This window comes from Varanus komodoensis, unplaced genomic scaffold, assembly GCF_004798865.1.
Source record: "Varanus komodoensis strain SLA01 unplaced genomic scaffold, ASM479886v1 scaffold3, whole genome shotgun sequence".
Classification (NCBI taxonomy): domain Eukaryota; kingdom Metazoa; phylum Chordata; class Lepidosauria; order Squamata; family Varanidae; genus Varanus; species Varanus komodoensis.
In genome coordinates this window covers 37,874,176-37,891,178 of record NW_025335761.1, presented here as the reverse complement: position 1 = coordinate 37,891,178, position 17,003 = coordinate 37,874,176, and the positions used below count along the sequence as shown (strand labels likewise).

The window sequence follows — 17,003 nt, the reverse complement described above, 5'->3', positions numbered from 1 at the left end:
TGTAGCTTTTCATTACCTGCCAAATTGAAAGGCATCTTCCTCTGAACACTCCCTGCTTACTCTGACTTGTGCACGAAACAGGTATGTGTAAGGTGACTAGCTGGGTAGCATAATATTCATCAAAAGGTACTTTTTCACTGCTCAGGGAGCTGGTAATCAGAGCACAGTAGGTGTATTTGTTCTGCCTTCTAAGTCCCTCCCGATTTCTGAGCCCCTGCTTCAGAGAGATGGTTTCACTTCCCATAGCTGGCACGCAAAAGTTGGCTTTGCCAGTCACAACCAAGAAGCTCTTTCCACCAGCAGCTGGATTGTTCTGACAGTTTTGCCTTCTTGTCACATCATCCTGTCATCACCCTCCTCCTCTTTCTTAGATCAGCCTCCCATTTTTCGGCACTAAGGGTCAGGGTCAAGACGTAATGAGGCACATCACAATGGAAGAACACCCTTTCTTTACATCTGCAAGGGGGGGGGGGGACCCAGAAGTTATGCTAGAGATCCAACAGCTCGCCTAGAGGCAATGAAAGACAGAAGCAGCAACCTCCAGATGCAGAAGAAGTTACAAAACCTATTCAGCGTGCTTAAAATTACAAGAAAGCTAACTATCATGCATAAGCATGACCTTTTCCCCCCAAGGTATGATCTTCAATGCTGGTTTGAGAGTAAAACAGGCTTCTTGCAGTGCCACTAAAAATCCTTCAGTTTGGGCAAATTAGGGCATTTGAAATCATGTAATGCTTAAGGCTCTTCCTCTTAATTCATCACAGCACTGTGAGATCATTCTTCTTACCATTCAGTCCCTGGGATAAAGACTCTCTGGATGGAGAAGGCAACAGCAGCAAAAGAAAACAATGGTGCCAAATTAGCTCTTTCTCTTTTCTTAAGGTAAATATATACCCAAGGGTTTTTCAGGAGAAATTTTGAAATTGTATTTTCAAATAAAAACTAGCAATCTAGAAAGTATAGCTGTAACTGTGAGCATAGCATCATTAGACAATATGAAATGTTTTGTTCCCATGACACTAGCATTAATGCAAACAGTTACCAGGTGTCTATTATTATTATTATTATTATTATTATTATTATAACATTTCTATGCCGCCCCTTGCCGAAACCTCGGGGCGGCTTACAACATGATAAAATACATTGAAATACAGCGGGAAACCCACAGGAAAGCAGTGGGAGGGGTGTCCTTAGAAATTATAGAGAAAAGCAAGCCATGGTTAACACCAACTCTTATAAGAAAATGGGGGGCCTGGCTGTTCTATTCCATTGTGAAAAAAAGTGTAGTAAAGCATCTGATTTCATGGAAATATTTCAACTTGCTATTTTTGGAGCAAATACAAAATTGTCAGAATTATCGATGCAAGGTTTTTTCCCAGCTAAAAGGGAGAGTGGACACCGATGAGTAGATTCAGAGTAATGCTTCACTGTGACAGAAGCTGTAATTTACTTCTCAAGTTGTCAATTTAACTATCTTCTTTGTTGGTTACCATTCCCCACCAGTTCCCTTTATCCGAGCTCTTCAGTAGAACAGCCAGTTCTCATGGGTGACAAAGTACAGGGAAAATATGGAGCTGCAAATTAAATGTAGGGAAAAGGTACATTTCCTTCCTCTCACTCCTACAGATCACAAATGGCTCAAAAATATTCAAGTTGGGGACTAGTTAAATATTCACATAAAAAGGCTAAATTTAGCATGTTATTCCCTCCAAGATGGAACAAAAATGGCATTCATTTTATTTTATATTTCGTTGATTTTCTGCTTGATTTTCAGCTTTTCATAACACCCAGGCTAAATCCTCTATCTATCTATCTATCTATCTATCTATCTATATATATATATCAAAGCCTGTCAGAATTAGTTCTGAAATTGTTCTGAAAGATGGATGGATGAATGGATGAATATTTCAACACAAGCTGTATTAGGACTGCTTACAACAAGGCTTCCAGTGCAGCCATGAAAACCCCACCCAGAATTTTCCTTATCTGCACCAGAATTATTATTAGGAGCAGCAATAGTATTTGGATCTTACCTTTATTTCCTTCAAGGAACTCAGGGCAGCTTACATAATTGTCCTGTCCTCCTCCTCCTCTCAGTCTTATCCTCAGAATAACAACCCTGTGAGGTAGGTTGGGCTGAGTGTTTGGGGCTGGCCCAAAGTCACCCAATGCAGTCCATGGCTGAGTGGAGACAAGAACCCAGTTTGCCTGAGTCCTGGCCCTGCAATCTTAACCACTACTCCACACAGGCTGAAGCCTAAGATTTCCTATGGCAGCCCTAACACTAGCAAGGGAAACCCCTTCCCACTGCTGATGCTTCTTGAGGGAACAGTTTCCCTTATCAGCACTAGCCAGGGGAAGCCTTGCATTTCCTTGCCAGCACTAACACTAGTGAGGAAAGCCCTTCTTTTTCCTTTCTGGGAGATCAAAAACATGGATTTGAGATGCTGAATTCCATTCCTTCTAAACCTGATGGGATTTTGCTGTAATCCCCCTCTGTCCAATAAACGACAGAAGGTTTTATTCCCAATTTTGGAAATATCTGTATGTTCTGCACACACTAAATGAATAGACATGATTTGTGCGAAGAGGATTTCTTTTATTTTAATTACTGTCAATATTATTTCTGAGTCTTAAATTAGGGTAAATATGTTCATGATAATTTAAAAATATTTTAAATATTTAAATGGGGCATGGTCTTCTGCAGGTCTGCTTGTCCACTTCTATGCTATTGCATTCCAATTACAAATATCCTTGCCAGTTTCATCTTTTCCACACACTATTTTCTTTAGCTCATTCTAGATTTGTCAATTTCATCCTCAAGTCCAGTACTTGCCATGCTAAGAAGGTAGTGTGTGCCAAAGCGGAGGATGGAATTGACTAGCCAAAATGGAGAATGGAATTGAAGACACCCATTTTTTTTAAATGCCCCTAGTTTTGCAAATTAAGAGGACCCCTCCCCAAAAGCCCCAGGATTCTATTTGCATATGTGTTGATACCAGCAGGGGGAAATGGAATGAAATCCACCAGGACCAAAGTAGCAACATTCAGCCAAATTTCATCTTCAAAATGGAATTCTCATATATCCCTATTTAGGAATAAAGAGACTATTTCCCTTGCTAGTGTTAGCAAGAGAAATCCCTTTTTAATGGAGTGGAGTGGGGAGTTGAAAAGGATGCGTGTGTGCATGTGGATGAAGGGGGATGAATATGCATGTGTGAAAGGAAGGCTTGGGTGCATGTCTGAGTTGATGAATGAGTACATGTCTGTGCCAATGCATGGCCCTTGGTCACAGATGCATGAATCAGGAAAACCTGAGTTCACCAAAGTTCTCTGAGGTTTCTGAAGCACATTCCAACTTGAGTTCATACCAGACTGCACTTTTAAAATTTGTTTATTCTTTTATTTATAATATTTGTACACCTCTCCATATTCCATATTCCAGAGTGGCGAACAATAAAAAGCTAAAATGGTTAAAAGAATATAAGTGATATATTAAAAACAGGCTAGCATTAAATGCATGGCTAGTCAGTAAAAATGGATTCCTAGAACAAAAATATCTTCAGCAACTGCCAAACAGCACAGTGCTGGTGACTGCCTGACCTACCAAGGCAGGAGGTTACAGAAGAATGGAACTGCCACGCAAGAGAATCTTCTCCTTGCAAACTTCAGTCAGGTCACACGTCCATGTGAGACCACCAGGACTGTATCATCCAATGACCTCAGTGACTGGGTAGGTTGCTAAGGGAGAAGGCAGTCCCTCCAGTGTTCTGGTCCCAAGTTGTATAGGGTTTCTGCACAATTACTAGAACATCAAACTTGGCCCAGCAGCAAACAGGCAATCAGTGCAGATCCTTCAGAGAAGGAGTTTCATGCTGAGAAGGCCTGGCTCCCAGCAACAGCCAAGCAGCTTCATTCTATACTAGCTCCAGCTTCTAGAGCAACATAAATAGAGGGCATTGCAATAATCCAGTCTTGAATTTGCCAAGCTATCCCTATCCAGAGTCCATAGCTGGTGAACCATCAAAGATGGCAAAAAGCACTTTGAGACACTACAGTTATTTGGGAACCAGTGAGTCCGATGAATCTAAGAGTATCCCCAAACTATAAACCTGATCTTTCAGATGGAATGCAATGCCATCTTGGGGGGGGGGGGTTTAAAACCCTATCTCCAAAAATATTCACCCCCAGAATTGGCTTGCTGGTATTCAGCTTGCCAGTATTCAGCTTCAGTTTGTTGGCCCTCATCCAGCCCAGCACCGAGTCCAAACACTGGTCTAGAACCTGCACAGCTGTTCCTGATTCAGTTGTCACAGAGAGATAATGCTGAGTGTTTTTAGTGTGCTGATGGCACTAGTCTCCTAATGACCACCCCCAGTGGCTTCAAATATATGTTAAACAGGACTGGAATCAAGATGGTGCCACACAAAACCCACAGCTCAACTGCCAAGAGCCCAAGGAGTAGTCACCCAATCTTCTTCTTTGGAAACAACCATGCAGATAGACTGGAAACATTTGAACACAGTGCCTCCAGTATCTGACTGACATAGTGATCTAGAAGGTTACCAAGGATAACAGTATCAAAGGCTGGTAGGAGAACAAGTGGAATTAATAGGATTTCACTCCCTTGTCCCTTTCCTGATAAAGATCATCCATCAAGACAATCCAGGCTGATTCGGTCCCATAACCAGGTCAAAACCCAGCCTGGAATGCACCTTGATAGTCAGTAGCCTTCCAAGGGCACTTTTTTCATTAAAATCCATGCATATTTCCCCAAATGTATACATGATACATATAAATATAAGTTTGGTATTTATATGTATCAAATCTGTAATATACATTTGAATGTGTGTTTTTGATCCACAAATTGCATTGCACGTTCAGAAATATATGGGCTTGAGCCACAGCTTGTGCTCAAGTCTGTGTTCAGTGCAGAAGGTACAAACTGGGTAAATCCTGATCAAACATGAACTGAAATGAATTTCTCATACTTCCCTACTCCTGGCACCTCTGCGGATGCTGGATGTTTTCCCTTCAGGTCAAAAAGGTTGTGCATCCCTGGCTTAAAGAATAATTCTGAGAAATTCAACAGATTTTCTGTCGCTGCAGAAATGTGAAGGGAGAAATCTTTCCCTAACTCGGGTGATATTAAAGGTACATATTCCTTGGAAGAGAAGTTGCCTGCCCTGGCTTCTGCAAGGACAAATACAAACAAAGGTTGCATTCTTCTCATTTTCTATCTTGTATATGAACATGGTCAAGCACTGTGAAGCATCAAGTTGGTTAAAGTTTTGCTTCCAAGTAGCTCATTCACTGGCACAATTCATGCACATTAGGAGCCACATAACTAACTAGGCATGTCCTATGGATTTGTTCAGTCTCAGGCATCTTCAAATTCGCAATCAAGTTCTCAGTTCTAAAATGTATCAAAATGCAAAATACTCATTTTAGAACAGAAAACAATTAGGTGTGTATACCATGAGAGAATATGATTAGAAATGCATGTTTGGTGAGAAAATAAGGTAAAAAAATATGGCCTCAAGTATGATTTTTGAGCAGATGTATAGAGGTATAACCCTCCTCTGCATCTGAGCAAGGATATTCTACCTCTTTTGAGAGTACTGATCACTGTAGCAAAGTAAAACAACAGTCCAAGGATTCTGCAACAGGACTCAGTATCCTTGAATTCCCAGATAGACCTAGGAGTAATCTATCAAAAAGCTATTTATTAGGAAGATTACAGAAACACAAATAGATGTATAACAGTATATACTGACTTTCTATACTTCAGACTTGGCTAAATTATTAAAAGCTTGAAGGATCTTGACTAAAGTTACCACAGAAGCAAGCTAGAGAACTAAGTGGCATCTGCCCCTAGAAATCCAAAGGCCTCACCTGTCTTCAAGGAGCAGACTCTAACCAGAGGCTCATGTTATAATTTTGATATTAAAAATATTCTCTTTTTCCACATCAGAATGGTGCTTATTCACAAGGACATGGATTTAGTGTTGAAGCAGTGGAAATAAAGGCATCATTTTGCCCTGTAGTCATGATAATGTCATGACTGAAATGACTTTCAAATCAAACCTACACATGCTCAGATTAGTTCTTCTGTTTATAATCAGGGTTGACAATACAAAATCTGCTGAATAGTTGCTGTTGGGTTTTTTTGGGGTTGGGTTCCAATATATCAGGAATGCAGAAGTAGTTCTAAACCATGGAATGGTGCAGGTGGTGCTGGGGGGGGGGGGTGGAGAAGAAAATAAAAATGTGAATGATCTGCTTCGCAATTGAAATACTATACACAGCCTTCTAAACCCATGTATGTTACCTCTCTAAGACAACTAAGTCCAGGATCTAAAATTGCTTATTGCTCCAGCTGTTTGCTTTACAAGCAGGCCCTAGATGAGCGCTACAACATCTCCAAGTAAAACAGGAACAACATTTGCCTCAAGCCTTGCAGAGTGTTAACAAGACTGGAACAGATGAACCAAAGATCAAACTCAGTCCAGGGCAGTTTCCTCTGTTCTTAGGCTCATTGTGTTCTGTGTTCAGTTAAGCGAAAATTCTCATAGATCTATTCAAATATGTAGTTTTGAATGTATCTTCTCATACATTCAAATGTATTTCACCTAAGCATATGCAATTTTAAAAGTATTTGAACCTAAAATAGATGTTGGTACTTTTTGAGTGGAGAACCACATCACCAAGTTTAAAAATATGCAAAGTCCAATTACCTCCTAATCTATACATTAGTGCAGGATGCTGTAGATAAGGCCAGTTCCCATGAGAATTTGAACATGGTGAATTCCTCCAGTAACACTACAGGAGTTGTCCTCTAGGTTCTGATTGCATATTGTGCCGTTTGTGAAATCCCACAAGACTGCCATATACTAATACAAGTATCTCCTTTTTTTTCTTTTCTTTTTCTAATTAGTCTGTCTTTACAACTTGTAGGCTGCCTTTAGGTTATGGGATGGCACAGAAGTGGAATAAATAAAGAAAAGAAAATAAACATTCCGACTGGAGCTAGTTCCAGCCTTGGTCTTATTTGTTGCTTTGAATAAGTCAAGCAAACAAAAGCCGCCTGCACAACCTGATCATTCATCATATCCACAGTTCCTGAATATTTAATTTAGCATGTAGGGAAGTGTAACCTTTTAAAGCAAATGGTTAAGGAAAGAAATCTGCACAGGGTGCCAAGAAATGCAGCACCAACTCCTTGTCATGAGCATCTCGCTCCCCTTTTCTCTTTCCAACAGATCAAGGCAAGGCTTCTAAAATACTGTCCTTTATTGAGCTAAGTTGGCTATGCAGTACAGAGTGTTAACAAGTCAAAGCAGTGATCTCTCTCACTGAATGAATTAGCTCCTGCCCATGTCAGCAGTTAATTGTAAACAATTCCCCTCCTCTCTTTTCCCCCAAAAGGGGCTGGTTCCATCCCTAAGGAGGTCCATGCTGCTTGTGGGCCAGAAGACAGGAACACCAGTGGTTCACTTGTTTGGCTTGACGACAGACCACTGGGTTGGTGAACTCACACCTCTCCCCTCTCTGACCCTCCTTGTTCTGCAGCAGGGGTCTCAAACTCAACTTACCTGGGGGCCGCTGGAAGTAGAGTCTGGGTGAGGCTGGGCTGCATCAAGTATTCCACCACCACGGTGGTGGTGGGCCGCTCATCCTGCGGCCGGCCCAGGTGCCGCTGGCGCTTTGAAGGCCACAGGGGCCCTCCCCTGTGCCCCACCTGTCCCGGCAATTGGCCCGTGGGCCGCGAGTTTGAGACCCGTTTTCTACAGTGACTACTCCTAAACAAGACATTGTCTGGTTTTCACCAGCTGCTTAGCTAATTTGTCTCATTAACCTTGGCTTTTCAATAATGCATTCCAAGCCCTTCTCCATCCATCTCACCTTCAGAGTTTGAAGTTCTAGCTTGGAATGCTGCAATTTGAGAGAAGTGGGATCAATGAATCAATACTCCATTCCTCAGTCCTCCTTATTGGCTTTCCTCACATTATAGCACAGGGTGTACAGAACCTCTTCCAGCCCAAAGGCTGAATCCCATTTTGGAGAAGCACTCCAACATGGCATTTCAGCAGGGACGCAAAGGCAAATGAGCAGTGCTAACACCACCAATCTTTTTTAGATTTTTAATCTAAAAGTTCTCACTCCTGGTAACTAAGCCTTAGCAAAAGCATTTCATCCTTTTATAATGGAACAGAGAATACACAAAAACTGGGAAACTGCTCCATGACTGGCAGCTGGAGGAGGAGGAGGTGACAGAGTCAGAAGGTAACAGAGGCAGAAGGGCAGCATGGTCATCCAAGGGTGCCTGGAGAGGACAAGTTGATGGGTGGGAACTGGACCTCAGCCTGAGGTTCTTCATCCCTTCTTTAGCTTCTGTGACCCATTCACACATAATGCTTCAGGAGAACAGAAAAGGGTGTTCCACCAGATGCAATTTTGTAATAGTAACAATAGCAGCTCCATCAACATTTACACAGTGCTATTAAGTACTAATGATTTTTATGCATTATTTCATTGCAATTCTTACAACAACCTTGGAAGGACACTCCTACAGGTGGGTAAATGGGAGATCTAAAGGCAAAGCAACCACCTCATCCAAAGCCTTGCAGGGCAGAAGAGTGGAAGGAGCGGCGTTTCCCCTTTTTCTTTTCCCACTCTGATCGTGTTTCATTTTGTATATGTGTATCGTTATTACCACTTCCCTCCCAGCTGGTTTTAAGAGAAGAGGGCAGTTCTGGGGTTGGAGCAATTTCACTTAATTCCAAGGACATATCCCCTAATCTGCTCCTGCCATCTCTACAAAATGCCCCTTTTTCACCTCTACCACTGTTGGAGCTCCCACATCAGAAAGGGCAATGGACATTTCTGTGCCTAGGAGTGCCTTGTAGGCAGTGATAATAAGCTAGGCCTTAGTGATGAGGGCATCATTAAATGTCCCCATGCAAACTGAACTTTTATACAAATTGTCCCATGCAAGTTAATCTAAATGGCAGGCAATTTTCCAGTTCAAAATGTTCTGGACAACCCACATCAGCAGTCTCAAGATGTAAGAGATTGATAAAAGAACCAACTTTGCAAAAATCTCTACTGACAAGAAGCCTCAGAAGCTGGGTTCCCTGTGTCACAGGGGTAGAACCTATGGCTTGCCAGGGGTTGCTAAGTTCCAAGTCCCAATTACCCTAACAAGCACCATCAGAGGTCAGCGATGATGGGAGTTGGAATCCAACAGAATCCTGAGGCCTCCAGTCTCTGGCCTCTGTTCTATCCACTGTTGTTCTGCTGACATCCTTAGACACGGATGGCTCCTCCCAGAGATTCCCTCAGCAATGCGTATTCTACCTTTGTTTGCTTCAGGACTCCTAAGAAAATGCGTACCATCTCAGAATTTGACTCACTGATCTTCCACAGCAGCCTTCCCCAGCCTGGTGTTCTCCAAATATTTTAACTTATAATGCCCAATACTCTTCTCCATGGCCATGCGATTACATGCATAGGATCATTATGAAATACAAAAATTTCCATGGAATAATGAAGTACTGGAAAAGTCTCTTATTTGGAAAATGTTGTCTCATATCCCTGTGCAGGACTCCTCTTCTGATGCAAATGTCTCCAAGGCTGGGTCTTGAGCTAATGCTCACAAGCCACTGTCAAGCCGCTACTCCTTTCACCTCAGTCTCTGTTCAAAATATGCAGTTATTATCACTAAGTTCCCCGATGCAAATTCTTCAGAAACTATGAATTACTAGAGAAATCCCAAGTCTTGTTCTTCTATCACAATGACATGAAATGTGGTATCATTTTAAAGACTGTATCAATTTTTAGTATGGGTTTTATTATTGCATGCTGTCTTGTATGCTGCCTTGAAAGGCAGCCAAGAAACATTTGGAACAAAAATATAAAAAATAAAATCATTCTTTTGAAATCCGCCCCTCACTGCACCTCTTAAAACTATGCGAGTATGCAGAGAGCTCTGGAATTGGCAATCCCAACTATCAAGCAACTGTTGATCATACTATCCTCAAAGCTGCCCCTTCCCAAGACACAAAGCTCAGATCTAAAGAGCATCAGCTTCCCTTTCTGTATATCGTGACCGTGATGCTACCTGCTACTGCTGCTTTTGCCTCCCAACCCTCAGCTGACAGGTGCGCCACTCTCTGTCAGCCTGGGACGCTGAACTCAAGCCCGCTCTCCCGAGATGCACTGGACCCTGCAAATCACAAGGGACCCCTCGGCTGGCTGCTCTCCAGACACTTACTTTCACCTGGATCACAGACAGGTGGCTTGTACTTCATTGGCTCTGCCTCTCCTCTTTACCCTTTTATAAGAATCTATTCGGAAAACAACCTGTACCCATTTTCTGTTTTCATATATCTTGAGCAACTGATGAAAATATTTTCCAACAAATTGAGAAAACTGCATATTGCAATTTGCTGTTAAAAGGGAAGAGCAAATATGTCACGCCTGATTTTGCTCAGGTTGTCATTTTTCCACTGTTAAGTTTGTTCAGTCTAGTTCCCAACAGGCATTGCTATTTTTATAATGATTACCATTTTATTGTTATTTCTGTAATGCACAGTGGTATGATAGTACCTGATACATAATATTGCCAAATATAGCTTGCAATGATCCATTGTTAACATCAAAAGTAGTGACAATTTAAATGCAGCCTTAACTTAATTAAAGCTAACCCATTTTATATTATTATTTTCAATTACATTTCTATACTACCCATAGTCAAAGCTCTCTGGGCAGTTCACAACAGGATATAAAAATAATAAAACAAAACAAAATACATAAAACAGCATTTTAAATATTTTTAAATTAATTAAAATAGCATTAAACTACATTAAAATAAAAATTTTTAAACCTGAGCAAAATGAAAGAAAAAAAAACACCTACATAAACTATCAGGCTCCAGAACTTTAAATGCCTTCACAAAGAGAGCTGTCTTAACATATTAGCCAAAAATATGGCAAACTTGGTGCCGGGTGGACCACAGCAGAATGGTTGTTCCTGAGATGAGAGGCCACCACCAAAAAGGACCTCCCCATAGTCACCACCCACCAACAGCACCTCAGTCTTGTCTGGACTGAGTTTCAGTTTGTTTGCCCTCATCCAGTCCATTAATATAGCCAGACACTGGTTCAGCTCATCCACAGCCTCACCTCTGACAATGAAAAGGAGAAACAGAGTGGTGTGTTATCAGCATATTGATGACAATGCACTCCAAAATTCTGGATGACCCCTTTCAACAATTTTATGTAGAAGTTAAATAGCATGGAGGACAGAACAGACTCCTGAAGAACTCCATGCTGGAGAATCCATGAGGCTGAGCAATATTCCCCAAGCACTACCTTCTGGAGATGGTCCTCCAAGTAGGAGAGCAACCACTGCATGTAGTGTCCCCCACTCCCATCTCAGCCAGCTGCTCCAGAAGGATACTATGGTCAATGGTATAAAAAGCCACCAAGAGCTCCAGCAGTATCAACAGGGTCTCACTCCCCCATCTTACTCTTGGCATAGGTCATCATACAGGTAGACCAAGGCTGTTTCCATGACAAAACCAGCCCTGAACACCAACTGAAATGGATCCAGGTACTAACCACAGCTGACATTAACAGTAAAATCCTATGGCTCCTAAACAGCATCAGGATGCCCATACTTTTTTTTTTTAACAAACCCAGCCATCCCACCAGAAAATAACTTGGACCTCATAGCTGGGTCTCTCTGCTCAGATTACCCTTCTGCCACCACTGCCTCAGCTGGACAAAAAAGAACCATGCTGTTTTGTCTCAGAGGTTACAACAGCAAACTCAAAGATGTTTATAGGGCTTTCTGAAGGTGGGAAGGGAAGAAAACAGGCACTGCCAAGACATGAGTATCCTGGTGGCGTTTCAGCCTCCTTCACACCCACTCCAAAGCACCTCAGCCAGACAGCAAAGCTACAAGGTGAGAGAAGCATGAAGGCAACCTTGATTAAAGTTTCTTCTCGTAACTGTTCATATCAACAAGAATATTTTTTATTTACTACTTGTTCACTATCATTTATTAACAAAACAGGACTTTCCCCATATTTTAAACAGATCCTTTGTACAGGAACTTTCTTTAAATGTATCCAAAGCCTTTTCATTGCAACACCAAAGAGAGACTTTACACAAGCTTATCCCCTTCCCTAGTATGAACCACAAGTACAACAAAGTCAGCATGGATGCTGAATGCTGCAACTCTCAGTTGTACTATTGATTCAATACACTGCAAGTGACTCTAGTGTTTTTCCCTGCCTGCAAGAAATGTAGGATTATTTTTCGCCATTCCGTAATAAGCAATGATTTAATCTCTAATGAGATATTCAGAACTGGAAATAGTAATTGTAGCAGCACATTCATTTCAATAATAGATATGTGCCTAACCTAGTATATTTGCAGATTTTTTACAATTTTCAAAATCTCTATGGACTTCTTGCCATAATTTATTATGTTGAAAGGAGCAAGATCTTTTAAGTTTGGGGCTATCCATAGTCCCACACATTTAATTGTGGAGCCTCTCCATGAAGTTAAGAATGTTTTAATAATAAGATATCTCTCTCCTTTCCAAATTAAAACCCACCTATTAACTTTATACCATGAAGTTTTACCTGATTTTTCTAAGGGGTGTGCTGCTTTCTCAAATGACTCAGCTAGCTTTGTAAGACCAATGCAATCATCATCTGCTTAAATATTAATTTTGCCCTCTCTTGCCCAAATTTTATCCCTTCACACAAACATTTCTTCTGTCATAATAAATTCCACTAAAGGTTGAACTCACAAAGCAAAGAGTAGAGGTGACTGTGGATAACCTAGACCAGTACCTCTCCACAGCTGAAATAAATCAAGCCTTTACACATATCATGATGAATGTTGTCAGCTTTGCATTCATCATTTACATCCAGAAGGAAAAAGTATCTTCCAATTCAAACTTATTGGGAAAAAACCTATTAAAATGTTCTTTTGCTTTACAAGAAATAAATAAATTCTTCTTTCTCAAAACACATGCATTTTTGTATGCCTTCTCACATGTATGCATTTTCATGTACTCCTCTTCAAATATATGTGCCACAAGTATACTCTCATCACTTGTTGGGATATGGAGTGTCTTTAACTTTCTTAAATCTCCCTTTCTCTTAATAGGTAACATTGCCACCAGGGATTTAATCCCAATCTAATTAATTAACCTCCCACAGTATTGTGCCCAAGATGAAAGACTCCTTTGTTGGACTATGTGGTCTTGCGAATGAGACACTGATACAGCCTTTGACTCTGAGTTAACAATAAACAAAATAAAACTTCATTTGTAAAATAAGTGTAATAGCTTTAAAATGTTCTGTAACTTTTAACTTCTAGTAAATTTCTCTCCTTGCACACTTCTACGAGTAAGCCCAGTCACAGGCACATAACACTAAATTGTTACAATATGCCTTCTTTGACTGACTAGGATTGGCTTGCAAATTCCACTAAAAAATGAAGGAAAAAAAAAACAAGAAACAGTTTTCATCTGTTTTCCCGTTTGTGTTTAGGTTTGGGAAGAGTGAATTTTGTAGGTTTGCAGTAAAATATGAACTAAATGAGTGTATTACCTATTCCCAGCTCTAACACAGATACAAACAATGAACAAGAGGATTCAGGTCTTGCTGACACCTGACTGCCCCTTTGCCCCACCTTCATGCACACACCCTTTACGCACACGCACACAAACTGGCCACAGAGTCCAGACAAAAACCAGCCTTGGGCCTCAGGTTTCCACAGAAGGACATGTGCACGAGAAAAGTGATGGGATGAAAATGTGGGCGGTTATTAAAATAGTGGAAAATGGCTATTGATTCAACAGACATAAATATTAGAAAAATGTCCCTAACTGCTCACAACTGTTGTAGAATCTAAGAAACTAAGGGTAGTTGTAAACCACAGCAGAAACAAATTTCAGAAACTGAGCAGAGACATGTGGCCGGGAGAGATAACATAGGAAATAGTCCATAGGGAAGAACAAACAAAAAAAACCCACCATAAACTAGAGCAATATTATGAAAGGAAGAAATATAGCAAAAGAAGAAAAATAAATTGGCAGTAAGAAAATCATAGATAAGGTGCCCAGGTTATTAAGAGTCAGAAAATAAAGCATAGGAATTTAGGTAAGGAGCAATGCAAGCTATGCATGAGAGTAAAAAAAAGAAAATCCTGTGAGAAAAACAACTGTTGACAGCAACCTACATTGAAAAGAAACAATTTAGAAAAAGATTAAACCTAGTGAAAGTAGGAATTGTATGACAAAATTGGGGAAATCAAAGAAAACATAAAAGGGTACACATATGTCCACAAAACCCTTGAACTTTTAAAGCAAGGTTCAAATCAAGTTACTAACTGTGAACATTTCAAAGTTTAATGAAATGTAATTGGTGAGGATCATTCAAACATCTTTCTAAAGTAAGACTTAGATGTTTAAAATTATGTTTTTAAGGAGAAAGTAGAGAAATTAAAAGGGTGCAAGCGTGCCGTTAGCTGAGTTGCAAAAAAAGAAAAAAAGTTCTACTTATATTCTTTTTTGTTGTTTGTTTGTTTCAATAGCTGAGACTCACTGGGTAGTTAACAAAAGTTAAAAACGCACAAACAAGAAAGAGGGGGGAAATAACACAAGATGATAAAACCACAGCCATTACAACTAGATCAGCACAGAGGTGCAATATTAAAGATATAATACAATATTAAAACTGTTAAAATACTGGGAAAATGAAAAGATTTTTACCCGGCACCGAAAAGAATACAGATTAGGTGCCAGGCACACCTCTTTAAGCAGCTCATTCCATAGCTGGGATGTCACAACCAGAAAGGGCCGTCTCCTGGCGGCCACCCTCCTTACTTCCTTTGTACTTCAGCTGGCACCCTCTGCAGCAATATGGGTGTAATATGTTCTCATAAGCCAGTCCCCATGAACAATCCTGCTGTCCTGTCTTGGATTAGTTGAAGTCTCCAGGCCGTTTCAAAGGCAACCCCACAGGCAGCACATAACAGCATCCAAACAAGAGGTTCCCAGACCATGACAGGGTTGCATCCAGCATATTAGCTTGAGCTGGTAAAAGGTGCTCCATGCCACTGAGTCCACTTGTGCTTCAAGTGACAGTTTTGGATCCAGGAGCAACCCCAAACTACAAACCTTCTCCTTTATGAGGAGTGCAACGCCATCCAGAACAGGCTGGATATCACCCAGCTGGACAGATGACTCACCCACCAACAGCACCTTTGCCTTGTCTGGATGGAGTCTCAGGTTGTTGGCCCTCATCCAATCCATAACCATGCTCAGAAACTGATTCAGAACACCCACTGCCTGAGTGTCAGCTGCATATTGAATGTATCTCAGTCCATAATTCTGGATAAGCTCCCCTAGCAGCTTCATGTAGATAGCACAGGGGTAAAATGGAACCATGTCATGGTGCAGAACAATAATCCCCCAGCAACTAGAATTGGCCAGCCAAGCAGGCACAAACCCACAGCAGTGCAGTGCCTTCTACTCCTACCCCAGCCAGCCTATCCAGAAAGATACCATGGTCAGTGGTACCGAAAGCCACTAAGAGGTCCAGGAGACTCCACAGAATTGGACTCCCCCTTTCTCCCAGCAAATCAGTGCAATCAAGGCAGTTTTTGTTTCAATACCAGGCCCGAAGCCTGACTGAAACAGATCTAGATCATCTGCTTCATCCAAGAGTGCCTGTAGCTGTTCAGCCACCACCTGCTCAAGTATGTTGCCCAAGAAGGCATTATTGGCCACTGTCCTATAGTTGTTAACATCCTCTGGGTTAGGCTTTTTCAGCAGTGGCTTCATTACAGCGTTGTTTAAAGAGGCTGGCACCACTCCCTCTCTCAAGAAGGCATTTACAGCCTCCTGGACCCAAGTACAAATCCCTTGCTTAGTTCTTGTAATAAGGCATGACGGGCAAGGGTTAAGCACACAGGTGGAGGGCCAGACTTGACCAAGCACCTTTTCCACATCCTTGCGCTTCAGTGACTGAAGCTCATCCAATAAAGCAGGGCTAAAGAGTGCTTTGGATGCCTCTGCTGGCGGAACTGGGTTAATTGTGGTATCAATTTCATAAAGAATCTGAGTGGCTTTATCTTAAAAGTGCTGCACAAATTCATTACAATAAGCTACTGAGGGCTGCACAATTCATTTTTCTGTCCTAGAGTAATTATAATCCTCAAAATTCTACATATATAAAATGAAACCAGTTGAACTAACTATGTTTGGCACCCATGATCCAATGGATGAAGTCAACAAATGCGAAGAGTTTCATACTGATCTGAAAGAAATGGCCACAGGTACAGCAAGCTGCAAAGAGCTGAAAATTGACAGACCTGCCCTTTTTACTCCAAGGTGTGACTGGCATAGCATAGATTTCTTTCTACTGATGGACATTAATTGTTTGCCTTTTACTGGTTTGGTAAAGTTCTGAGCTGCTATTCAGAAGTAATTGTTTTTCTGCCCCAAGAAAGCCAGTGACGGCAAGTGTTGGCAAAGTTGTGTCAGGCATGCACAGTTACACTCTGAATCCTGCTGTAATTAAGTTTTCCGTAATTATGTTTTCAGAGGGCTTGTGTGTGCAGTGCCTATTTCTTTAATTATGGAATGTGACCTCACAAGTTTTCCAGTAGCACAAGGCTTCCCCACCTGGGGTACCCACACCCCCACGGGGCTCGAGATGGCATTTCAGGGGGTGTGACAAAAAGGAAGGCTTTGTTGATTCACCAAAATTTGCGAATCATGACTTGTTTGCCAAAATTATCCCAATAATCCAATTATTTACAATTATTTTGTTTGCATTTGGATTTAGTTCTCTTTTGTCAATCAAGTAAAATCTAGGAATCACCTGAATCCACATGCAGACTTGCAGATCACAATCATCCAGGAACTTCCAACTTTTGACAAAATTGTGAATGTGAAGCAGGAACAAAGAAGTC

At 41.2% G+C, this 17,003-nt stretch overlaps 1 protein-coding gene across 17 annotated transcripts in view; it reads right to left on the bottom strand.

The window, feature by feature from the left end:
• NRXN3 (neurexin 3) overlaps positions 1–17,003 on the bottom strand; it is a 1,430,678-nt gene that overhangs the window by 1,314,620 nt on the left and 99,055 nt on the right. The window lies entirely within an intron of this gene.